Source organism: Anabrus simplex, chromosome 7 (genome assembly GCF_040414725.1).
Source record: "Anabrus simplex isolate iqAnaSimp1 chromosome 7, ASM4041472v1, whole genome shotgun sequence".
Lineage (NCBI taxonomy): Eukaryota > Metazoa > Arthropoda > Insecta > Orthoptera > Tettigoniidae > Anabrus > Anabrus simplex.
Genome location: NC_090271.1, coordinates 188355999 through 188383483, shown reverse-complemented (window position 1 = coordinate 188383483; position 27485 = coordinate 188355999). Strand labels below are relative to the sequence as shown.

Below are 27485 nucleotides of genomic sequence, written 5' to 3'. Positions count from 1 at the left end.
CTCAGCGAGAGATCCCACCTCTACCAACTCAAGAACAGTGTCCTGGAATGTGAGGCATTTGTTTGGGGGATATAACTGTGAAGGAGGACCAGCACTTCTCCCAGGTGGCCTCGCCTGCTGTGCTGAACAGGGACCTTGCGTGGGGATGTAAAGATCTGAAGGGTTAGACAAGGAGGAGGGGAGGAAGCGGCCGTGGCTTTAAGTTAGGTACCATCCCGGCATTTGCTTAGAGGAGAAGTGAGAAACCACGGGAAACCACTTCTAGGATGGCTGAGGAGAGAATCGAAACCCGCTCTACTCACTTGACCTCCCGAGGCTGAGTGGACCCCGTTCCAGCAATTGTATTACTTTCCAAATTTCGTGGCAGAGCCGGGAATCGAACCCGGGCCTCCGGGGGTGGAAGCTAATCACACTAAACACTACATCACAGAGGTGGACCGTTACCAAATTGCCATGGCTAAAGCACCCAGAGACGAGCTCCGTATACCTACCTCTTAAATCTCCACATGATGCATTCTTGATCAGCTAACAAGTGGAATACACATCCTCACAAAACTGCGCAATACGCTGGGTTGTGTGGTGGAGGCCGCTCGTTCCACAATTACATCATATAGACACGGTACTGATTTGAAGATCTCTCTTATACCATGTGAGTCAGCCACCCCTACCAATGTTTGGTTCTGCAGCCCAATAAACCTGTGAGATCATCATGAAGTCAATATTTTCTAGCGTTTGTACTAATGCACTGTAAGAACATCCAGCAAATAATTCTAAACATTATTATCGTCCCAATCATATGAAAATAAGCGTTTATTTTACGTTAGTCTACCGTGTTAGTAAGATGTCCTGCCAAGTGACTGGGTATACCAAAATGCGAAATTAATGCTTAAAACTACGATCCAGTGACGTGGAAAACGTACAAAACAGCGAACTAGAAGAGTAACGTACTCTAAGGCTTTCTTAACACAAGCCTCATTCACAGCTGTGGCGCATCGTATGTGATCAAACACTAAACCAAACCAAACCCCATGGCACTACAGCCCTTGAAGGGCCTTGCCCTACCAAGCGACCACTGCTCAGCCCGAAGGCCTGCAGATTACGAGGTGTCGTGTGGTCAGCACGACGTATCCTCTCGGCCGTTATTCTTGGCTTTCTAGACCGGGGCCGCCATCTCACCGTCAGATAGCTCCTCAATTCTAATCACGTAGGCTGAGTGGACTCGAATCAGCCCTCAGGTCCAGGTGAAAATCCCTGACCTGGCCGGGAATCGAACCCACGGCCTCCGGGTAAGAGGCAGGCACGCTACCCCTACACCATGGCGCCGGCAAACACTAGCCTACCAATAAACGGAATGCAGCATTGAAGTTCCGATCCTACATCGTACCTTTTTTACATCGGTATGAAGTTTCAGTGCTTAAACAAAGGCCAGTTTCTGCCACACGCAGACAGTAAAACGCCACTATTATTGTTTTTGTGCTCAGCGCACACTTCACTACTATAGGTACTGTTAGAATCAAGTCTACCGATCTCGATAGCTGCAGTCGCTTTAGTGCGGCCAGTATCCAGTATTCGGGAGATAGTAGGTTCGAACCCCACTGTCGGCAGCCCTGAAAATGGTTTTCCGCGGTTTCCCATTTTCACACCAGGCAAATGCTGGTGCTGTACCTCATTTAAGGCCACGGCCGCTTCCTCTCCACTCCAAGACCTTCCCTGTCCCATCGTCGCCATAAGACCTATCTCTGTCGGTGCAGGGTAAAGCAACTAGCAAAAAAAAAAAAAAAAAAAAAAAAGAATCAAGTCTCTTCAGTCACTCGCCAAGTATCCCACGAACGAATACATTATTTAAATGCTTCTATCTACGGGAAAGTAGGAAAGAATTCGTTGCAGGTCTGTTTCAGGAAAAGTATGCAAACAGGCGACATGAACAAAGACTTTCCACAGCGTTGAAAGACATTTACGATTAACGTGTGTAATTCAGACGATATCACCTGTCCGAGAGAAGACCGCAACGTCTGTTGAGAATGATGAGGCTGTTCTGGACACAGTTCGCAATAACCGTCACACGAGTGCACGGACAACTTCTCAAGAGGTGAATATCAACCAGACTTTCGTACTAGGAATACGGCAATTACAATTGCCTTTACGGCGTAGCGACACATATAGGTCTTATGGCGACGATGGGATAGGAAAGGCCTATGACTGGGAAGTTTGCCTGGTGTGAAAATTGGAAACCACAGTGGGGTTCGTACCCGCTATCTCCCGAATGCAAGCTCACAGATGCGCACCCCTAACCGCACGACCAACTCGCTCGGTATGATTACTGCATGCACATAAGTTAAATATCACCCCTACTATTTACATCTAATCCAGGAGCTCCGCGGGGGGCGGGGAGAGGGATTTAGAAGCTCGAATGAATTTCTGTCGGCGGCTATTAAGAAATCTGAAAACTGATGCAATGATCCTGTTGTAAAGCTGTTCTCGAACGAATCACGATTCCACAAAAAAAGATACCGTCAAACGTCACAACATGCCCTGCAGGAGTGCCGACAATCCCCGCTGGTTGTGACAGGAAGCCTATCATCTGCAATAAAGAATGTATGGTGTGAAAACTTGGGTGATCACCTTATTAGACCGTACTTCTTTGAGGGCCATTTAACAGGAGTACGGACCTAAACTCCAACTCCTGCTAGACGATGTGACTTCGTGAACGTTTAACGATATGGTTTCAACAGAATGGAGCTCCACCACATTGGACGTTAGCCGTCCGTAACCATCTGAAATTGCTGAATGGTATGGACAGAGTCTTGCGTAAGGAGTACGAGATGAAAATAAATGTCCAAAACAACAGTAATGGAGTGCAGTCGAAAAAGGTCAGGTGATGCAGGAAATATTAGGTTAAGAAATGAAGTCTCAAAGGAAGTACGTAGATGAATATTTTTACCTGGGTAGTAAAATAACTAACGATGGCAAAAGTAATGAGGAGATAAAATGTAGACTAGCACAAGCAAAGAAGACCTTTCTTAAGAAGAAAAATGTACTCACTTCAAACATTGATATAAGAATTTTAAAGATGTATTTGAGGAATTTCGTCTGGAGCGTGGCAATATATGAAAATGAAACATGGAAGATAACTAGTTCAGAAAGATAGAGAATAGAATATTTTGAAATGTGTTGTTACAGAATAATGCTGAAGGTGAGATGGATATATCGAATCACGAATGAAGAGATACCGAATTAAATTGGTGAGAAGAGATCGATTTGGCTAAATTTGACCGAAAGACACAGAATGATAGAACACATCTGTAGACACCTAGGACTTATGCAGTTGGTTGGTAAGAACGAGGATAGACCAAGGTGTGAATATGACAAGCAGATTACAGCAGATGTAGGATGCAACAGTTACGTAACAATGGAAAGGTTAGCAGAGGATAGGGTGGCATGGAGGGCTGCATAAAAAACCAGTCTATGGACTGATAACTTAAACAACAACCATATGAAAGAGACACAATCAGGAAAATGTGTACGAAGTGAACTTGTCTCTTGGATCGCCAATTCTCCGAATGTAACGCCATTAGACTTCTTCCTATAGGGGCGTTTGAAACAAATAGTTAACACCTAGGAGCCAGAAATTCACGAGCGCCTTCGACAACACATCGCCGAAAGCTGCAGATAAATAACACCGGCCATGCTACAGCGCACTAGAATATCCATTTAGTGACATGCCCAGATGTGTCCTGTCGTGTAGTTGCGAACCTAGGGATATCCTGGCTGAGTGAAAACAGGATGTGCCTTACCTATATATTGTAGACTTCCCATGGTTATTAAAATCACATTTATATTTAAATTGTTCAATATTGCTGTGGAATATGAAAGGGAGTGAAAAAATTAAAAACCGTTAAGCAATTTATAAGAGAAAACTTAACTCACTCCTTGGATAAAATCTAAAATTTGATCTTAACAAGATTTTTTGCTGTTCATGCTTACATTCTGACAATGTTGATGATTATTTAAGCAAATAAAAGTACCATTACTTCATTCTCCACGTTATCTTATCACTGAATTTAAAACAGAAAGTTGAATCTACTCTAGACGATACATATAATTTGTATCAAGAGGACGCTGATGATAATAATAATTTGTTAAGTTTATTACTAGCTTGGTACAGCCCTCTTCATCGATAGTAGGCTGCACTTGTTGAATATGGTGAACTACGTGTCGTTTTGGTGGAGGAGCCGGGCTGAGTGGCTCAGCCGGTTGAGGCGCTGGCCTTCTGACCCCAACTTCGCAGGTTCAATCCTGGCTCAGTCCGGTGGTATTTGAAGGCGCTCAAGGACGTCAGCCCCGTGTCGGCAGATTTACTAGCACGTAAAAGAACACCTTCGGGACTGAATTCCGGCACCTCGGCGCCTCAGAAAACTGTAAAAGTAGGTAGTGTGTCTTAAAGCAAATGGCATTATCATTTGTGGTGGAGGATATGGTTCTATGTGGTGTAATTTATAATTAAAATCCATTGACCAGGCTGGAAATCGAACCCAGAGCCCGACGGACAAAAGATCAAGACGCTGACCATTTAACCATGGAGCCAAACAGGAAGGGCGTTGAAATGAAATGAGTTGATATGTAAATTACATCATCACAATCACAATCACAATCAGCCAGTTCTATCAATAACTGATGTGGCCTCTTGAAGTCTGACACTTGTAAGTATTCTGGAGTTGCCTCCACTTCCAGCGATCTTGAGCGATGTTTTGCGAATTAACTCCGGTGATTTTGCGGATGTCTTTGTCCCAGCGATCCGATGGCCTTTCTCGCGGTCTCAGTTTATCTCTTGGGCTCCATTCGAGAACAACCTTGGTCTATCTGTCATCCATAAATAAAAATAAAAAGCGCAATGGTCGCTACTTCCTTAACACTGATGGTTTGAACAGAGCGAGATGACCTCGCAGTTTAGAGGCACGTAATTGTGAACTGGCAGACACGATTTTACTGGTAAGTCGCAGTGAAGTATGGTTTGGTCACACCACAAGTGGAACCGTGCCACCCGTATAAGCCGGCGGGAGAAGGTGGATGCAAATCCCGCTGTTGGCAGCGCTGAAGATGGTTTCCGTGGTTCCCAATTTTCACACCAAATAAATTCTCGATCTCTACCTTCATTAAAGCTACGGCATCTATCTTTTCAATCTTAGCCGTTTCCATTTCTTGCGTCACCGAACACATTCGATGTGTTAGTGCGACATTACACCAAAAACAAAAAAGTAATAATATTTGAAGCGAAATGCCAGAAAGTAAACAACTTTTACACAATATTCAATATATTATTCACGTTATTCAAGGTTTCAACGTGATTATATCGTATATGAAACCTAATCTAACAGCCAACCTTAGCAGCTCAATCAGTTAGGAATTATTGTCTTTATCCTGGACAAGAAGTCCGAATCCAATACGTAAAGTAACCCTTGTGAAACTACCTTCTGATGCTATGGATCATGTTACCATGAACAGCAATGAGAACGGAGGCCAAACTATTAAAACATTCGGACATGTTTCGACTTTAAATTTTCGCCACCTTCATCTATAATCAAAATTGATCTAAACACTTTAAAAAGTGAAATGCCATTTACACAGATAACATAAAAATACGTATTAAAATCACCCGTTGATGTTCCAATAAAATGAGTGTCCACTTCTTTATACACGTTGCTTTGCTGGTTTTTTAAAGGTTATTTAATCGGGGCGTCGACCTAGAAAGATCTTTTGTCCCTACTTTGCACCATATGTTATGAACCTGCGTGTATTTGGAAATTGCGGAAGTGTAAAGTGTTAAATGTGAGGAAAGGAACATTAAGGACGTCACGAACACCAAGTGTCCAGGCCAGTGATGTTAATAATTTACGATTAAAAGCACCTGACCCGGTCGGGAATCGAACCCGGATCCGCCAGGTGACGGGCGGACACGTTGCCTCCGACACCGTGGGGCCGTACTGCTGTGCTGGTTTGTGAGTTAGAGATTGTTCTAGGAAATTTTTCATTACGATGTAAAGACGTTACTCTACTAAATTTCTGGCAAGTTGTTATGGTGAATGCCGGTCGTACATGACTGGAATTATTGGACCTTTCGTAACCTTGACTACTTTGCTGTGGAACTGTGCTATATTATAATGTCAATTCGGAACTTGATGGCATGTTGTTAAAATGGGCAGGTTTCAAAAAATCTTCTTAATATTTAGTAAATGTCATGTCTTCCTGCGCTCAATGTTGCTATTCTCAAGTGAGATGTCTTAGATGACCATCGTGTTTCTCGATTTGCTATGAAAAATTTACTAGAACATTCCATAACTCACGAACCAGCAAAGCAACGTGCATAAAAAAGTGGACTCTAATTTTATTGTAACATCGACTTGTGCTTTTAGTATGCATTTTATGTGTATCTTTGTAAATAACATTTCACTTTTAAAGTGTTTAGATCAATTTTGATTACAGTTGAAGCTGGCCTAAATTTAAGAGTTGCCAGAGGATGCGTGCCGCTCCGCAGGATTCCTTATAAATAGGTCAGATAACTCGTCTTGATATGCCTGTCGTAGTCACATGGTTTTGCCTGACATTTTCAATGGTTTTATGAACATTTAATAAGAAACGCCTTTGTGGTACGCCACAGTTCGTAGTCTGAATTCATCCATTCAGATGTCATCGTGTCGTCTGTTTGGTAAAAATCTGTCCATATATTCGTTTTTTTAAACCTGCAGCTCTTGATGTAAAGCTTGGTATTGTGTCGTAGAAGGCGATGATATTTTTAATCGCAGTTCTTCTGTATAGAACGGTTTTCTTGTGAGCTTATAGGTTAATCTCAAAGGAGCGTTCTTTTGCCGGGCAGAGAACTTTTTAACATACATGGTCTGCACTCTTTCTATCGTATCTAGGTTATCCTTCGATCGATGTTCCCAGATAATGTCTAAGCAGTATGTCATGATGGGGTCCGTTTGTACTTAGACTTTTTTCCCTTAGCAGCATAGAAGTTCTTATCAACGCTCTGCCATCTGCTGAATATATTTGGAACCTTGGAAAGTTCGGAGAATCAAAGAATATCTAGCAGGGAATAATATTTGTCCGTGATCAGATGAAATGTGTACTCTCTGACTTGACAGTTTGTAATCAAACATGGCTGCATGCAATGACATTACTAATGATCAAAATCACATGTAACAGAATATTAATGAAAGTGTTGTTCGCTTAGCTACCAGCTAAGTAAGTAATACGTTACGGGTTAGGGTAAGCCTTAGTCTGCAATTACTGGAGTAATCATTTAATGGTTTTATTTTATGATTACTCAAAGTTGGCTTAACTTAGAAATCTATGAATATCTCATGATTCACTGGCAGGTAATCCTGGAGAGAATATGAAGCAAAACGGTCCAGTAGAATGGATGGACGAATTTGCCAAAGCTGTTTTTAGTAAACTCTTTAATATATAGTTTACATCACGTTTCCCTTCACTCTCAGGAATTCAGATGAATATTATCTATTGAACAAATGGCGGCCGGAGTTATTAACTTCTCTCCATGGAAACTAATCCGCAGATAAGTTTAAAGCTCCTAGTTTTAAACCAATTTATTAATGTATGTGTACAAAATCCAGACAATGTCTGTGGCGTGGTCATTAATGTCCCACAAACACACACACACACACACACACACACACACAGTCATTCCGACCGATAGCAGCACGCTTCGCTTGTGGAGTGGAAATCACACCTCGATTTGCGGAGAACAAAGAAGACAATCGAAATACGCTTTCCGTTCGTTGATAGGCAGCCGCCGTGATGAGCGCAAATGTGCTGTTGATAATCAACGCAGAAGAACTCAACGGTCGAATAAGGCAAAAGGGAAGCGTGTAAAGAGAGAAGAGAAAAGAAAAGAACAGAACGAAATGCAAAAATAAATTACCGTTCCACTTAGACGAAAGCCTGCTTTAAGGATATTTAATGGAAGAACACCTGGGTGTATAAATGGGACCATTTTCTTTCCTTGTTTACTACCATCATATACTAAAACCCTAATTCACTTCGCTTTCATTTTTTTTATTTTAACAGTGTACTCAGGTGCAGAGAGTTAACTCCACATAGAACAGAATGAATATAATACTTGAGTGAGGACTGTAAACGTACAGATATGGATATCATAAGCTATAATTATAATACTAGCTGAAACCCGTCAAGACATGATTGTTAGTGGGGTAAATATTTATTGAAGGATATCCTTATATACGACATTCCTTGTACTTTACATTTTCTTTACTTCGCACTGGCACAGGTAGGTCATGTGGCGACGATGATATCGGATATGTCTACAAGTGGGAAGGAAGCAACCGTGGCCTTAATTAAGGTGCAGCTCCAGCATTTGCCTGATGTGAAAATGGAAAACAACGGGAAACCATTTTCAGGGCTGCCGACAGTGCAGTTCAAACTCACTATCTCACGAATGTAAGCTGATAGCTACGTTACCCACATCGCATAGCCTCTTTCTCGGTGCTTGTACAATTACCTTTTGGCACCATTGCAAGTTTAAAATATCGGTCTTTTGACGTTGCAGCATTTAAGTGGCAATTGCTGAAAACTGGCTGAGGTAAATAGAGACCTCCACGTCCCTTGAGATGTATTGATCCTGATACAAAAAGCCAAGCAAATTCGAAATTGATGCCTATTGATAGAAAATCGAAGTGTTTTATTGGATTTTGTCAAGTCAGTTCGATGGATTAGATCTCTCTGTCCAGTTTTAAGTCCACTTATTGTTTTCAAATCTATACAATTTTCGTAAATACTTCCATTACCCTTATACTACCCTAATCTGGTTCCGTTTAGGGGCCGTTGGGAAACGTTCAGATTTCTAAGGATCATAACTATGGCTCGAAATCCAGCCGACCAGGAATACGTCTGAATGCGCATGCGTGCTTACCCCCTTCCCACTTCCTCTATCGTGTCACATGCCTTAGCGCTCTCGCGGTTCAGACGGTGTTGAAGTACTGGCGAGCGCTTTGGGGAATCATAATTCTACAGTTTTCTTTAATAATTTAAAAATATACAGCAAGAACTGCTTGTGCTTGTAAAGACACTTTGCAAATCTACAGGTCAGGAGCATTCGACAGAATGCTTTACGATGTTAATCGGTTCAGCCGTTCCCAAAAACTCGCAGTCACAAAATTCAGCCTAAGTTTTTAACCCTTCAAGGCTTACCGGATATTTAACAAACAACCAGCTATTATTACACTTTCCTCACTTACTTTTTGTTGGCATTTACCCTCTTTCATTTATTGACGTTCATGAGGAGTTAGGGGTTGTTGTTCGAAGTGGTTACTTAAGTGACCGGTATCACTCTGAAACCTGGCCTTCTGGACAACTATATAGTTTGTCCTAGTTTTATTGTCGGTGAAGCGCTATTATGCATTCTTGGTTGCTCTGATCAACAATAGATCGTTAGTAGGTTGTCAGAATATTTGTTTCTGTGTAATACAGTGGCCAGGTATTGTTTTGGAAGATTTAAATTCGCAATCAATGCAAAATAAGTGTATTTAGATACACTATTGCTCCTTTGTAAACACTTGTATATACCTGTCTGTTTCTTCATGTAGTATTTATAATGGTTATATCATACTTCTGTCATATTTACTGATTCATTTTCTAATCATGAATGATCATTTTCATTTGGCGCAAAGATTTTTTCGTGAGAAATTGGCACGGCGCGTGAAATACGAAAGAGCGGAATGATGGAATGTGGAAATAAACGCATCTGTAAATCTTAGATTTCTTGATATTTTTATAATTAGAATAATGTAGTCAATTTTACGACCAGCATGCTTTCTTGGAGGAGCAGTTTCGTTCCTTTTATAGGTGCCCTGAGTTCGATTCTTACTATTATTGTCACTTACAAACGCTGTTACGAACGATCAAGGGATCTGGTATGACTTTGATCGAGAGTTGTAGTTTTCTTGGAAGTAATGTTCTTGCTAAGGAACATTCAGCCTTGTTGAGAATCAGTGAAATATGATTAAAGGACAGCGTGATTGGAGCACTGTTCTAAGTCGTGCCTTAGACACGCTGATTCAACCCCGGCTTGACATGTATACGCCTTGCTCGTTTCTTTTGTTAAATATTTCTTCTATTACTAATTAGAAGGAGAAATCTGTAGAGCTATAGAAGAAATAAAGGTGTACTTGAATCTTGTAATGGGCTTGCTAACTCAATATTTAGTTTATACGGACTTATTCAATATAAATTTTGTCTTTTAAACGTAATGTATCCTTTTATACAAAACATTTTTATTACCACTTAGTATCTAATTACCCTAGAAAGAGTAACTGATTACTTATGCAACCACTATACCCTTGTGTACCAGCTGGGTGCTTAAATGGATAGCTTTTTTTTGTTTTGTTTTTGTGGCTTTACGTCGCACCAACACAGATAGGTCTTATGGCGATGATAGTGGATAGTGGTCACTTAAGTAACCACATATAATTTAATGATAATTTGCTAACTCAATATTTAGTTTATACAGACTAATTTAACACAAATGTTGCCTTTTGAAAGTAATGTATCCTTTTACACATAACATTTTTATAATCACTTAGCAGCTAATTACCCTAGAAAGAGTAACTGGTAACTTATGCAACTACTATCTGGTTGTGTACCGAATGGGTGCTTAACCGCATATAATTTGATGATTTTTCGGCCAGAAATACTTGTATGGACTAAAAATTGGCACCGACACTCGGTATTCATTATTCTGGAAGTTATGAAATTAAAGAAGCAAAAATTGAAAAAATAGATCCGCTCCGTTTCTTTGCTGTCTCGTAGAGTAAAAAGGAACGTCGACATTGACAATCAGGCAACCTGGATGGCATTAAAACATGACTACACACGGTAGCTAAGACCGTAGTATTGTTATTATTAGCAAGATGATGTTTCTTCCAAGAGGATACGTCGTACTGTGGAAATAGAAGGCTTCATAAACATCTTAGGACACATTCTTAATGACAGAATTCCTAGCACACAAATTAGGGACTAGGATAAAATAAACACATCTCCAGGATGGAACACAAGGATAAATCCGAACAGTAAGCCAGATAAGGGAAGTCCATTGGGAAGGTCACCAAATCTCTGGATGGTTTGCTGAACATTATCCGCAAAAATAGACTAGCTTACAATCCTGGAGAAAACAGGCTGTAAGGCTAAGATAGGAGAATAAACCTGGCAGAAAAAGAGAACGTCCCTATAATATAAGAGAGGCCGAGATATTGAAATTTTCTTTCTCAAGAGTTCCTTATACCCTTCAGGTCCAATAACGAAGTGGAACAGATATTAGTATACCTTTTTTTCTTAAAAAGTACAGGCATTATTAACTCAGATTTGACATTAAAAGGTCTATTCGTTTTATAATATCGTTGCGTACATCTGTGTACCCCAACGTTTACAACGAATTGCAGTATTTGGGAGATATTATTCAACAGTAGTGTTACGAATACAAAAATCAAGTACTCTTAGTTGTTGGGAGTATTGGCCGTGCGGGAAGGTAAACAACTGGTGACGAGCAACTCGCTATGCTATGGTGATAGCGTGGCACCGCACAAACGGAAAGTATATAGTGTGAGTGTTCACTTGTAATATGCCATCCGGCTGACCATTCCAAATCGATGGCTACCAAGCTGAGCTCAGTCACGCTGAAGCAAGCTAGTGGACTGCCTCTCTCTCCCTGCGGGAGAAGGTATGACCACTCTAACACAGCTGTAGAACCGAACTGACAATAGGAAGACGCGAAAAATATATTTGAATCTCGAAACAACCAAAAATCGTTTAAAAAGTAACCTACTCGATAACACCCTGTGTACGTCCACCAGCTTGATATTAATAAACATTTCCGTCCAGGATGGGCTTTATCTGCTGTAAGCGGTGAGCTGTAGGTTGCAAGCTCGCGTAGACTTCGTGAAGTCGTGTATTTAGAAACGTATTTTTCTATTGTCACTATTCACATAATGTAGACAACCACTGACAAAATCTATACTAATATTATAAAGAGGAAAAATTTGTTTGTTTGTAACGAATAGACTCAAAAACTACTGAACCGATTTTAAAAATTACTTCACATATAGAAAGCTACATTGCCAGTAAGTAACATGGGCTGTATTTTATTTTCAAAACAATTCGAGGTGGGGGCCACGGGGGGGGGGGTGTAGATATAAAAATAATAGGCTAATATAGGCAAAATATCGAATTTGTCGTATAAGGACGAGACATAGCTCAATTTAATCCTCTTGACGCAAAGACCAAAACTCGGTAAGCCCTACGGGCCCGAAAACCATGTTTTAAGGCCCTAAAATCAACCGTTACGGAGATATTGGCACCACACAACCCCTGCTCTAGGAATCGGATAAAGTAATGAACTGCCGTAACCATGGCAACGTCAGATCCAGGATTCTACAGCAGCGAAATTATCTATATAAATAAAATTGTTTCTGATTGTCTGTTTGTCTGTCTGTTTGTCTGTTCCACCATCACGTCGAAACGGCTGGATAGATCTCAACCAAACTTCATATTTAGAGTATACTGACCCCGGGGAATGTTTCGATATGCATATCATTTTAAAATCTTTGAAAAGACGGGGGTTTTATAGGAAAAACGGTTTTCCTCCATTTTCTCTTATACTATTATAGGCAAAATATCGAATTTGTCGTATAAGGACGAGACAAAGCTCAATTTAATCCTCTTGACGCAAAGAACAAAACTCGGTAAGCCCTACGGGCCCGAAAACCATGTTTTAAGGCCCTAAAATCAACCGTTACGGAGATATTGGCACCACACTACCCCTGCTCTAGGAATCGGATAAAGAAATGAACTGCCGTAACCATGGCAACGTCAGCTCCAGGATTCTAGAGCAGTGAGATTATGCATGTACGTTTGGGCATAGCTGTCAACCAAAATAGGTACAAATAAGACTTAATATCTGGGAAAAAAATATACTGTTGTGTAAGGCACTCCTAGGACTCCTTTGGGCGGGGATGGAAAGGGGGTGAAGAACGAGTGTAAAAATCTATATAAATAAAATTGTTTCTGTTTGTCTGTCTGTTTGTCTGTTCCACCATCACGTCGAAACGGCTGGATAGATCTCAACCAAACTTCATATTTAGGGTATACTCATCCCGGAGAAGGTTTTGATATGCATATCATTTTAAAATCCTTGAATAGACAGGGGGTTTATAGGAAAACCAGAATGGTTTTTCCACCATCACGTCGAAACGGCTGGATAGATCTCAACCAAACTTCATATTTAGAGGATACTCATCGCGGGGAAGTTTTCCATATGCATATCATTTTAAAATATTTGAATATATGGGGGGTTTATAGGAAAATCAGAATGGTTTTTCCACCATCACGTCGAAACGGCTGGATGGATCTCAACCAAACATTGTATTTAGAGTATACTAATCCCGGGGAAGGTTTAGATATGCATATCATTTTAAAATCCTTGAATAGACGGGGGGTTTATAGGAAAACCAGAGGGGTTTTCCCACCATCACGTCGAAACGGCTGGATAGATCTCAGCCAAACTTCATATTTAGAGTATACTCATCCCAGGAAAGGTTCCGATATGCATATAATTTTAAAATCTTTGAATAGACGGGGTGTTTATAGGAAAACCACAGTGGTTTTCCTCTATTTTCTCTTATACTATTGATTTTCTGTAAACTTCGTTTACCGTACGTGAAACGTCTCTTCATTATAAACAACTTTCGTTATGTTCATAATTTACCTTACTCTTCACATGACGGAGAAATTTACAATTTTCTGCTGATATCATGCTCTGCATTTAGTGACCGACAGACCGAGAACGAACCTACAGGTTACCATGGCAACGTCTCTGACTGCATGCCAGTAGGGAAGTAACGTATTGCCATTTTCCTCATCATGCTTTTAAATTCGTGGTTGTTCCTTGGGTAGATGGCAAGAGAGGCATCAATCGGCTCATCTGCGGGATATTGGCGGAATATCGTTGGAGGTTATAACCGCCCTCGAATAGATTAAGTAATAACACCATTAGTCATCTTCATATTTGTTTACCTAAGAATCACTGAACCTAAATTTCTCCTCTGTTAGCGCTTTATTATATCCATAACTCACGGCATTTATTTATTTGTCGTTATCCGGCTGTCCTCAGTTATAATCCATTTTCTATTAGTTTCAACATTCTTAACTGTATTATTTTCTTCCTTAATTACGCCGTATGTACGTGAATGCTAGAAACTACTGGATGCATTTCCACCAAGATTCGTATTTAGAATACACCTGTCCTTGATAGGTTTCAGGGCAAATATTGTTTCTAAATCCCTGAACTAACTGGGGGTTTATACGAAACCGAAACAGTGATTTTGCACTTCCAAAAAATATACACAACAAAAGTTTATGGAAGTCTACCTACCTTGGTAGAAATTAATGTCTAAACCTTTTTTTCTCATGTGCATCATTTCGATACGAGGATCAATAAGGGAGATATCATTAAAGGACCGTTTTTCTGTACAAGTCCCATCGGACTTAACTCACGAGCGGGTGCGTGTAAAGCGTATTCCTTACAACTTGAAAACTACTGAAGACATTCGAAACAAAATTTATATTTAGCATCCACCTGTCCAAAGGTAGGTTTTAAACGTAAATAACATTTCATGTTCCGGAATGGACTGGCGGTTTATAAGGAACCGAAATGGTGATTTTACTCTTCCACAATATATACAGAACAAGACCAACCTGACTGGAAATCGACCAAACCTGATGGAATTCCACCTCTAAACCTTTTTTTTCATGTGCATTTTTTCGTCAGGAGGATTAATAAGGGAGATATCATGAATGGTCACTTTTGCAGGTTAAGTCCAGCGGACATAGCCCAAAAGGTGTTTTACATGGAGCAGATTCCTTATCTATATAAATCAAATCGTAACGACTGTGTACCTCTACACTGACTATTTTGGCGAAATTTTCGTACAGCTTTCCGTTTAAGGGGTAATAATAACAATCTCCATAATTTTTGATTTCCTGAAAGTCCTAATTTTTACCCGCCTCGCCCAAAATCCACATTGTGGCATAATCTGCCAGAATAATAAGAAGATAATTGAAATTTGACAAAATTATACGTTTTAGCCTGTAACGAATGAAAAATCCTATATCATTAAATTTTTCATTTTTTATCCCCGAAGAATATCGAAATATGCAGGCAATTTTAATGATGGTGCAGACCTTCGGAAATTCCTATCACGTAACGGATTGCACAATCTCCGTTCAATTTGGAATGATCTACAACCTTGGTCTTATGACTTTATGCCGTATCTGTATCCCTTTTACGTTTGATTTTTCTCTATTAATCGATGTTAAGTCAATTTGGAATTTTCACATGCATTATTCATACTTTCAATTACTTATATGAAATACAGAATCATCAAACTCTTCACGAAAATTGGCCCACTGAGTAGCCATATGTGAGCCAAATGCTACGTATGTAGCTGTCACATTATTATCCGAAAAGTAATGTAATGTGAGATGATCTTACAAAACCTTTACCCTGTTCCACGTTTCTAAATCTGACCCAAGAATAGATGACATATCATTGGACCAGCCATTTAGGCCACTAAATCCGGCGTGTCTTATGGTATAATCCTTTGTCGATATGACGTACGTTTAGTAGCAGTTAATCTGTAAATGAAGGTCTTCAATATTGTAAACACGCATATACTTTCGTATGTCGATCTATATATATTCACTGATGTCGATTTAGCGATCGAGAAAGGGTCGGTCTGCTATTGTAATCAGTACTCCCCACACCGACTTTGACTGGCAGTAGGAAAGGGTTCCTTCTCCAACTCCTGTGTAACTGTCATTAGTAAGGAAGGCCTACAATTGTAATGAATAGTTCCCTTCTCGATTTGACTTGCAGAAGGTAAGTGAGCATGCAGTTTTGTTTAAAACTCCCCTACCCGATTGTGTTTGGCAGTAGGCAAGGGTGCCCGCCATTATAAAGAAATGTACTCATCTAAAATGTGACTGGCATTAGGCATAGTGGCCTGCTATTTTGATGGAAACTCACCAACTTGGTGTGACTGGCAGTACGCTGGCTGGCAGTAGGAAAAGGGGCCTGTCATTATAATGATAACTGCACAACTCAATTTCGAGTGATAATAGGGTAATTGCCTGCCATTATAATAAAAACTGTAATCTGTCTGGAGGTAGGAAAGGGGGGCTGCCATTTTAACGAAAACTCCCCAAATCGATTCTGTCCGCATAGTAGGCAATGGGGCCTGCAATTATAATGTAAACTTCCCAAACTGATTGTGAATGCCAGTAGGCAAGTGAGCCTGCCGTTATATCACAAATCCGTAACAAACACTTTACATTGGAAACGTACGGGGACCTCCCCATGCTCTTTCTCGGATAACGCTAAGAGACATGCAATTTTAAAACTATCTTATTTACTGCATGTACACTATTTACTTCGATATTCGAATACAATGTAGAATACCGTAGCGAAGCACGGGTACATTCGCTAGTCTACAATAAATCACAAAAACCTAACACGTTACAGACATGAAAATTGATATTTGGAATCCCCCTTTAAAAATAAAACAACACAAATATTCGTTTCCAGAAAATCCACTTAAGGGTGTGTGTGAAAAGAAGTGAGGAGTGAGTTGAATTATATGAGGATACATATATCTCAAAAAGTGAAGATGTTACAGACTTTAAAATTAGTACTTGGAATCTCCTTTAAAAATGAACACACTCTTTTGAAAAATCCACTTACGGGGGTGTTGCGGGTGCGAAGTGTGTCGCACATGTGAATTTGACCGCATTTTACGGCTGGATGCCCTTCCTGACGGCAACCGTATGTGTAGGGATGTAACCTATACTTCTATACTAATATTATAAAGAGGAAAAATTTGCATATTTGTTTGTAACGGATAGACTCAAAAACTACTGAAACGATTTTAAAAATTACTTCACCTATAGAAAGCTACAATGCCAGTGAGTAACATGGTTTGTGTTTTATTTTCAAAACAATCCGAGGGGGGATGACGGGGGTGATATAAAAATATTAAAATAATAGGCTAATATAGGCGAAATCGAATTTGTCGTACAAGGACGAAACAAAGCTTTTTAAGCCCCTTGACGCAAAGAAAAAACTCGGTAAACCCTTCGGGCCCGAAAACCATCTTTTTAAGGCCCTAAAACCAACCGTTATGGAGATATTGGAACCACACTACCCCTGCTCTAGGAATCGGATAAAGAAACGAACGGCCGTAACCACGGCAACGTCAGCTCCAGGAATCTACAGCAGCTAGATTATGCATGTACGTTTGGGCATAGCTGCCAACCAAAACTGATACACATATGACTTACTATCTGGAAAAAATAAACTGTTGTGTAAAACGCTCATAGCACTTTTTTGGGCGGGGATGGAAAGGGAGTGAAGTATAAAAATAATAGTCCCGGAGATCTCCGTAGTACAGCGACCAGCGGTTGCCAACGGGCCTCCGTTTTTACGTACTGGCTTAGGTTTCAGCATTTTGCTGAGTCTGTTACCTATAGTTTAAAGTATTTTCTATCAAATCATGGAGTCGTAGGATCACTGATGTTATTAGTGCCGATATTTTGGTCCACTTTTACGATCATTGTAACCATGAAAACAACCTATATACTGTACACAATTGTCAAGATGGTGCGCCCATGACTTGAAAAAAACTTCTCAACATTTATACTCAGATTCATTTTATGATGTGCGAAATGAGTGACAAGCCCTGAGGATTATAATTCTCGATAATTATGGCAGTTTCTTTTATGCATCGCGAATTTCCTTGATCATTTGTAATAGTTACGAAATGTCGGATCAAACAAATACATTCAATAATATTTATATTTGTGGTACTATCTAGCGGAAGTGTACTTACACTAAACCTGCAGCTTTGTGAAGGGAGCATATATATCTAGGTGGGAATGAAGGAAAAACATGGTAGCAAAAGATCTTACAGGTCGACGCTAATTAGGAACTAATATTTAGAGGTCCCCATGAAGAAAAGGAGAAGAAGATACACAATAATTCCAAACATGACAAATAATTTCTACGTTAAGTAAATACAACAGTGACATAAATATCTAATGAAGTCAGTCACACCGATAGTATGAGTAACTAAAGCCAGTTTCTCATAACCCATACGAAGAATGGGTACTTCTGCTAGTAATTAATAAATTGAAGTGCACATGTCCGTACCTAGGGTCTGAAGAAGTTACTGTTCCAGAAACCAACGACACAGAGTTTTGGAGTTGTGGCATTCGAACTTCCCAAAATGTCACTGACGTTATCTGGTATTGAACTCGTTATCTGGGAACACAACCATGGTGAACAACGGTCTGAGGCACTGAACTTGGCATTTAAATCTATGAGGGAAGCTTGTAGCTGTACGTGGCTGTTGACATCGTTATCACAGTAATGAGATAACTCGTAAGATCATGGATTGAAACCTGGTAGATGTAGTCAGATTTCGGATGGGCGCAAAATCTATTCTGCTCTCCGTGTCTTGCGGTGTCCGCATATAAAAGATCTCTGCCGCGTTTAACAAGAAATGTAATGTCAAATATCCCATATTATCTAACAGAAACTGGAGCTGTGGGTACCTTGAGGAGAATTCAGTGACGTGTCTACTCGGCTATCCAGTTCAACGCACTGAACTGTAATCACAGGAGAAAGAAAATGTTCGAACCTTTGCAGAATTGGTCTGCTGCTTCAGACTTTCAGGTTGGTCTGTGACTGTTCCGCTGATAGATTTTTGGTGTGCGGTTAAGGCTTTCTCTTAGTGAGCATGTGGGAAAAAGAAAAAATTATCGATGGTTTTTGAATATTTGGTTCTGAAGTATTATTGGTCCTGAAGGTCAGTTTTTCTTGTGGTGTTCCCGAAAATATTTTACTGTTGATCTTTGAGAGTTAGGTTCTTGAAGGTGATGAGTTAGTTCGGTCTGCTTGTGTTGGCTTTCTTTTTGGTGCGTGTGTGAACTCCCTAAGGTTGATCTTTGAGTGTTAGATCCTAATAAGTGATATGTTATTAGTTTGATAGGCCCTTCTGTGGATCAGGGCTAAAGTGTCAGCCTATGATTCGTAAGATCATGGATTGAAACCTGGTAGATGTAGTCAGACTTCGGATGGGCGCAAAATCTATTCTGCTCTCTGTGTCTTGCGGTGTCCGCATATAAAAGGTCTCTGCCGCGTTTAACAAGAAATGTAATTAAAACTCAGTCATACGTCGCCAGACAGAGATCTGTTCTTTCTGCCATCTGGTAAAATAAAACGAAACGTCCAAATTGACACGTAGACATCCTTCACTGTGTCAGATCAAAATGTCTACACACAGTGGTCGTGGGCAAATGGTTATCAATTTGATTGGTCTGTTTGTTTAGGCTTTCTTCGGAAGTGTGTTAATTTATTTCCATTATTTCCTTAAGAGAAGAGTACTGAGAGTGATCGATCGGCAGGAGGAATATACTACTGGGAAGGAAGTGACATTTCACGACTGACCGAGATTTCAACAATTTCAGTTTTTCAAAATCCCCCGTCCATTGGAGAGATTTAGATGAATTGAACTTCATTACAAGCAAATCAACCTTTTCGCTGAAGGAAAGGATGAGATACAGAAAGAATATTTCACTATGTAGTTGCCGAATTTAACACACTTAAAAGCATGTGTACTTCCGCCTGTCCTGCTGACATTCTCTACACCAAAAGATCTCTGGGCATGTCGGATGTCAAGTTTGTTTCCACACATAGGTTCTGTTTATTACCCTGACAAACTGGGAGTTGAAATGTTTGTGAACTGCCGTCTTTGAGCTTGGTGTGCCAGAGGTGATGTAAATATTGAATTCACTAACCTTGATTTGGCAACATCCACTCTACTGTATGGTTGAAAGCTATTTAACGTATGGATGTAGGAGAACATTTTAACACACCTCTTAAACGATATGTTTTAAAAATTATTTCATTCCTTTACTTATACCCCGCTATGTTCGACCATACAAGATATCTTAATTATTATTTTCACATAATTTTAACATAATTATTTATTAATTCTTAATCTTTCAACTAGCTTGTATCCGCAACTCCATCACGTCGATCATGTCCTCTGGTTTTCGTAAAATATCACCAGATAGAATACAAACGTGTACGAATTTCAACTATTGTAGTGAAATGGATTTGAATAAACCTTGGGTAAAACTTCACTGTCAGATGTTACGACGAAAAATACTGGGTGGTAATACTTCCAATGCCTATTAACGTTAAAAACAATGTTTTTGTTCGTGACTATTTGTTAATGATGAATTGTTATATTTCTGTAAATATTAAACCTGGGATGGTATTACAGTATTTGCAGTTAATTAATACAAGTTATTTTCCAACTCTCCATTTGCATGGAAGTACCGATGCTGACACATCATCATTTGTGATCTTGCATTTAGGAGATAAGTGGATTCGAACCCCACTGTCGGCAGCCCTCAAGATCATTTCCCGTGGTTTCCCATTTTCACACCAAGCAAATGCTGAGGCTCTACCTTAATTAAGGCCACACCGGTCGAGTTGGCCGTGTCGTTAGGACCGCGCAGCTGTGAGCTCGCATCCGGGACATAGTGGGTTCGAACCCCACTGTCGGCAGCCCTGAAGATGGTTTTCTGTGGTTTCCAAATTTCACACCAGGCAAATGCTGGGGAAGTACCTTAAATAAGGCCATGGCCGCTTCCTTCCCATTCGTAGGCCTTTCCTGTCCCATCGTCGCCATAATACCTATCTTTGTTGGTGTAACGTAAAACAAATAGCAAAAAAAGTAAGGCCACGGCCGCTCCCCACCCACTCCTATCCCTTTCCTATCCTATCGTCGCCATAAGACCTTTCTGTGTCGGTGCGACGTAAAACAGATAGTTTAAAAATGTCACCACCAAACAACCATCGCTCACCGTGCCGGTCTACGAAAGCTGCTTGCTGTTGTAGACCATGGCGGATATTTCTTCTCAGTCCGACTCGTTGGCTGAATGGTCAGCGTACTGGCTTTCGGTTCAGAGGTCCTGGGTTCGATTCTCGGCCGGGTCGGAGATCTTAAACTTCATTGGTTAATTCCAGTGGCCCGGTGGCTGGGTGTTTGTGCTGTCTCCAACAACCCTGCAACTCACACACCACACATAACACTATCTTCCTCCACAATAACACGCAGTTACCTACACATAGCAGATGGCGCCCACCCTCATCGGAGGATCTGCCTTACAAGGGCTGCACTCGGCTAGAAATAGCCACACGAAATTATTATTATTATTTCTTGTCAGGGTTTCTCGTTCCGTTCTGCGATCTCTATATCGGCATTCAAAACGTTATCGGCCCTCGTGTACAATACGGCCCACTTGAGCCTATCACGCTGCATCCTCCCAGCAGCCGGTGTTTCTTCCTCTTAGACTCTGACGTCGTTGCAGTTAAACTAGTTAGGTAGTCAGGTGGCCCATACCTCTTCATAATAACCATTGATGAACTTCCAAATGCATCCAGGAAGAAGTCCCATGCAGTATGTTTTGGTGAGGACAATATGCTGGTGGAAGACTGTGGGTGCACTTCAAGACAAATTTAACAACTGGAACAATTTATTGGAGTAAATTGGGTTCGATGGATGGCCAGTTAAGTGTAGGGATGCTTCCTGACAATAAGAAGGCTATTCAAATCAGCATCTTCAATTACCGTTGATCTGAAGTGGAGGCTTATGGAGACATTGATAGGGATGTCACCAACCGAATAAGATGTGGATGGTCAAAGTGGTGGGCAGCAACAAGAGCTCTGTAGTAACAAGAAAATGCACATGCAATTTAAAGGCAAAATATATAAAATGGCAGTGCGCCCAGCCAAATTCTATGGCTCTGAATGTTGAGCAGGAATTCCAAGTCATATGTATTATAAGATGAGCTCGTGGGGTAGCCTGACAGGATAAAATCGGGAATGGTGTTACCTACCAGTTTCTAGGAGTTATTCCCGTTGAGGAAAAGCTTCAAGAAAAGCGAATGAAGTGGTATGGGTAACTTCAAGAACGACCCGAAAATTATTTCGAACATCGAGTTGACCGACTAGAGGTTGAGGGATATCCAGCAATGAAACGACTGAAAATGAGATGGAAATCTCGTGTTTCAGAAGACCTAAAACAACAGAATATGTCCAAATATAGGGTCCAAGACAGGGAATATTGGAAGACTGTGATCAGAAAATCTGACCCCAAGTGGTTAGAAGAATGACTAGGAAGTAGAAGAAGAAGACTCTGATACCCTTGTTTCAATTATACTGTCTTCCCTGATTGCGTTCTGAAGAATTCAACTCGGGCTTTGGAACGTGTACTCATTAGAGAACTATTTATTGCATGTAATGTGATGGTTACTGTAACTACTTTTTACCGGGCGAGTTGGCCGTGCGGAAAGGGGCGCGCCGTTGTGAGCTTGAATCCGATCCGATCCCCACTGATGGCAGCGCTGAAGATGAATTTCCGTGGTTTCCCATTTTGGTACCAAGCAAATGCTGGGGTGCACTTCAATTAAGGCCACGGCTGCTTCTTTCCCACTCCTAGCCCTTTCCTATCGCATCGTCGCCGTAAGACCTACCTGTGTCGGTGTGACGTAATGAAAGTTGAAAAAAAGAGCTTCTTCTTCGTATGTAAGCCATGTCCATAGCCGTTTTATCTATAATCATCAGCGAGCGATCAGATCCACAGTGCGCCTGGTGAGCTCAAAGTGAAGACAAAACGTCTTCCATATCACCTGACCAGTGCGTCGGTTCTAACGATCACGAAGGGACCGCCAAATAAGGTTTCTCTTTCCTTCCTAAAATCATCAAATAATATAAAACTTCAAAAACATGGCTGAATTACGTACTGTACGTATTTAGAGTGTAGTATTTGCGGAGTAGGACTGCGGGGAATTTCTTTGGCTTTCACTTGAAGAATAGGTCCATTGATAGGCACATTATTTGCTGTTTGCTGCTTTAATTTTTTTAATTTCGTGTGGCTATTTCTAGCCGAGTGCAGCCCTTGTAAGGCAGACCCTCCGATGAGGGTGGGCGGCATCTGCCATGTGTAGGTAACTGCGTGTTATTGTGGTGGAGGATAGTGTTATGTGTGGTGTGTGAGTTGCAGGGATGTTGGGGACAGCACAAACACCGGGCCATTGGAATTAACCAATGAAGGTTAAAATCTCCGACCCGGCCGGGAATCGAACCCAGGACCCTCTGACCCGAAGGCCAGTACGCTGACCATTCAGCCAACGAGTCGGACATTTAGTGCTTAAACCATCTAAGTAAAGATTCTTCAATATCCTCTACTGCGATGATCTGGCTCGCTTACATTTTTAAGATTTTCTTCGAAAAGAAACTCATTTCTCTCTGTCCTTCCAAATTGTAGAAATCATTCAGTGTGATACCCCAATTCCTTCGCGATGCTGACATTTCTATCCCCGTTTTTTAATCATCATATTATGCGTGACTTTTCTTCATTTTTAAACAATTTCACCTTTCTTTTGCGTCATCTTGCTTGCCTTGACTATTTAACAGACTGATTTGAAATCTTTTTTTGCTATTTTGCTTTACGTCGCACCGACACAGATATGTCTTATGGCGACGATGGGATAGGAAAGGCCTAGGAAGTGGAAGGAAGCATCTATGGCCTTAATTAAGGTACAGCCCTGGCATTTGCCTGGTGTGAAAATGGGAAACTACGGAAAACCATCTTCAGGGCTGCCGACAGTGAGGCTCGAACCCACTATCTCCCAATTACTGGACACTGGCCGCACTTACGCGACTGCAGCTATCGAGCTCGGTGATTCGAAATCCACATTAATAAGCGTTACATTGTTGTCAGCAATCTCCAAATATGTGGATGATTATGAAAAAGGGAATGGCATTTAGTAATTTAGAACTTGGTGAAAATCAAGACAGGGAAGGATGATTCACCTGATATACCTGGTGCGTTCTCTCATATCTCACCCACTACTGAAGATTAGATTCACTTGTACTTTGTAATACATGATGGTAGTGCTTCGTCGAGGTTCACTGTCAGACGTGACAGACGTGACACTGAGAACGGGAAGATAAATAGCAGCATGTCATTCAGAACAATGCGGGAAGTTCATAGCTGTGGGGGAGGTACTTTGTGCCACGCTCGCTCACAGGTTTTTGAAGCGTAAGCGTATAAACTGGAAGTTTAACAGTTGGATGATAATGGGATAAAATATATACCATGTGTACGTCGTTCTCATCAAGGGAAAAGTATTATGCTTGTTGATGCTATTCTAGATGCATTATGGAACATGCATAATACATTAACATCGATGGGAGGACCGCATTGCCCGCGTGCCTGAAGGCCCATACTCACTAATGACCTGGTGCATGTAACATGACGGTCACATTATGTTAGCGGAGATCCTTTCCGAACGTACTTCAGTGTGCTCGGTAACACGACGTGGGAATCTAACAGTCACTCTTTTCCCACATGTATGGGGTCGCGGGTGCGAACTATGTCGCACATGTGGATTTTTTGCTTTAGGTCGCACCGATACAGATATGTCTTATGGCGACGATGGGATAGGAAAAACCTAGGAATGGGAAGGAAGCGGCCATGGCCTTAATTAAGGTACGGCCCCAGCATTTTCCTGGTATGAAAATGGGAAATTACGGAAAACCATCTCAGGGCTGCCGACAGTGGGACATGTGGATTTGGCCCTGTTTCATAGCCGGATGCCCTTCCTGAGGCCAACCCTATATGGAGGGATATAATCACTATTGCGTGTTTGTTGGTAGTGTAGTATGTTTTCTGAATATGAAGAGGAGAGTGTTGGGACAAGCACAAAAACCCAGTCCCCGGGTCAGAAGAATTAATCGGACGTGATTAAAATCCCAGACCCGGCTGGGAATCGAACCCGGGACTCTCTGAACCGGAGGCCTCATCGCTGACCATTCAGCCAATGAGTCGGACGGGAATCTAACAGTCACTGTCGGTTGATTTTTTGCTGCGAACACCAAGGGAACTCGCAGAAAGCTCGTGGATGCTACACATGCCGGTTTATTAATCTGTATGTTTCCTCCGAGCATTGTAAAGCTATACGGAGGGAAACGAAGAAAAGTACCTCATTTAATTTAAATCTTTAAGAACGAACAAACAGATGCCGTGTGATCTGGAATCCAAGATCTATAAATCAACATAAAATGCACCTTAGAGTGTTGCATTTCTGAATTCTAGGTTCAATTTGATTTCTCAGATACATATTACAAGTGCGTTGTATTCATATGGGACATGTTTGTAATGAACATACATTGTTCGCGACGTTTTTATACAAGTTGCTTTACGTCGCACCGACACAGATAGGTCTTATGGCGACGATAGAATAGGAAAGGCCTAGGAGTGGGAAGGAAGTGACTGTCGCCTTAAGTTAGGCACTATCGCGGCATTTACCTGGAGGAGAAGCGGAAACCACGGAAAACCACTTCGAAGATCGCCGAGGTGGGAATCGAACCCCCTCTACTCAGTTGACATCCCAAGGCTGAGTGGACCCCGTTACAGTCCTCGTACCACTTTTCAAATTTCGTGACAGAGCCAGAAATCGAACCCGGGCCTCCGGAGATGGTAGTTAATCACACTAACCATTAGACTACAGAGGCGGACATTTTTTGCGATTTTCATCCTTCCGTGCAAATATTTCATTTCGAAGAGAAAATGGAAATTTTCTCAATTTGCTATCCATTGAAAGCGTACGAAATAGCAGTTTCTTAAAGCATTCACTGTCCAAATTCTTTGAAAGTTGTAAGGACCTCGTACGAGGTCTCTATATTTATTGGAGAAAATAATGGTAGTATTTTGTAGGCACGATTAAATTAAGTGCATCTTCTTCTTTTTCTTCTTCTCCTACTACCGCTTTTCTCAAATTTGTGGGGTCGTGGGAAAACCACATGTGAATTTAGCCCTGATTTACGACCGGATGCCCTTCCTGACGCCAACTCTATATGGAGGGATGTAATCACTATTGCGTAGTGGTTGGTAATGACGTGCGTTGTCTGAAAATGAAGATGAAAGTGTTGGGAAAAACACAAACACCCAGTCCCTGAGCCAGAAGAATTAATCACATGCGATTAAAATCCCCGACCCGGCCGGGAATCAAACGCGGGTCCCTCTGAACTGAAGGCCTCAATACTGACCATTCAGCCAGTGAGTCGGACGATGAAACTAATACTGTATTTTCGGAAATAATACATATTAAGTCAGTGATTCGGTAGCGTAGCCAGGATCGGCCGATTGGGGAGTGGGAGGGGGTATAGTAACAAAATGATAATAGAACGCGATGAAGGTGTTTGTGTATGTGTAGTGCGCACATGCAAGAATTGTCATTATAAGGACACTGATACGAGTGAATTCTGTTGATATTCAGATTGCAGTACACTACCAAATCTTACATTAAAATCTTCTTCTTAATCTGTTTACCCTCCAGGGTCGGTTTCTTCCTCGGGCTTAGCGAGGGATCCCAACTTTACCGTCTCAAGGGCAGTGTCCTGGAGCGTGAGACAGTAGGTTGGGGGATACAACTAGGGAGAATGGCCAGTATCTCGCACAGGCGCCCTCACCTGCTATACTGAACAGGGGCTTCTGCGGGGATGGGAAGATTGGAAGGGATAGACAAGGAAGAGGGAAAGAAGCGGCCGTGGCCTTAAGTTAGGTACCATCCCGGCATTTGCCTGGAGGAGAAGTGGAAAACCACGAAAAACCAATTCCAGGATGGCTGAGGTGGAAATCGAACCCACCTGTACTCATTTGACCTCCCGAGGCTGAGTGGATCCCGTTCCAGCCCTCGTACCACTTTTCGAATTTTGTGGCAAAGCCTGGAATCGAAACCGGGCCTCCGGAGGTGGCAGGTAATCACACTAACAGTGTTGACCCTGCGGTTTGGGGCGTCCAGCTGTGAGCCTGCATCCAGGAGATAGTAGGTTCGAACCCCACTGAAGATGGTTTTTCTGTGGGTTCCCACTTTCACACCAGTCAAATGCTGAGGCTACACCTTAATTAAGGTCACAGCCGCTTTCTTCCCACTCCTAGGCCTTTCCTCTCTCACCGTTGCCGTAAGACGTATCTGTGTCGGTGCAACGTGAAGCAAATTGTGTTTATTTTTTTAATGATTTGATTGTATCGTTAGTCTAAGTAGTACATCAAACATCCAAAGGTTATACATTTAGTAATGTAATGCCGATATTGTGTATACTTCTCCTCATGCGGAAGTGTGTTTATGTTCCTTGGATCCCTCTGAAAAGTTACCCTCCGAAAATATCCGTCATACGAATGCTCCAGTATCTTCGTACCCCTATGTATAACTAAAATTCCCCGCACCAGTGCTCAAAGAGGTGATAATAATAATTATTATTATAA

At 41.3% G+C, this 27485-nt stretch overlaps 1 protein-coding gene across 1 annotated transcript in view; it reads right to left on the bottom strand.

Annotated features, from left to right (window-relative positions):
- LOC136877774 (adenylate cyclase type 3-like) overlaps positions 1-27485 on the bottom strand; it is a 1080140-nt gene that overhangs the window by 639836 nt on the left and 412819 nt on the right. The gene's annotated exons all lie outside the window — the stretch shown is intronic.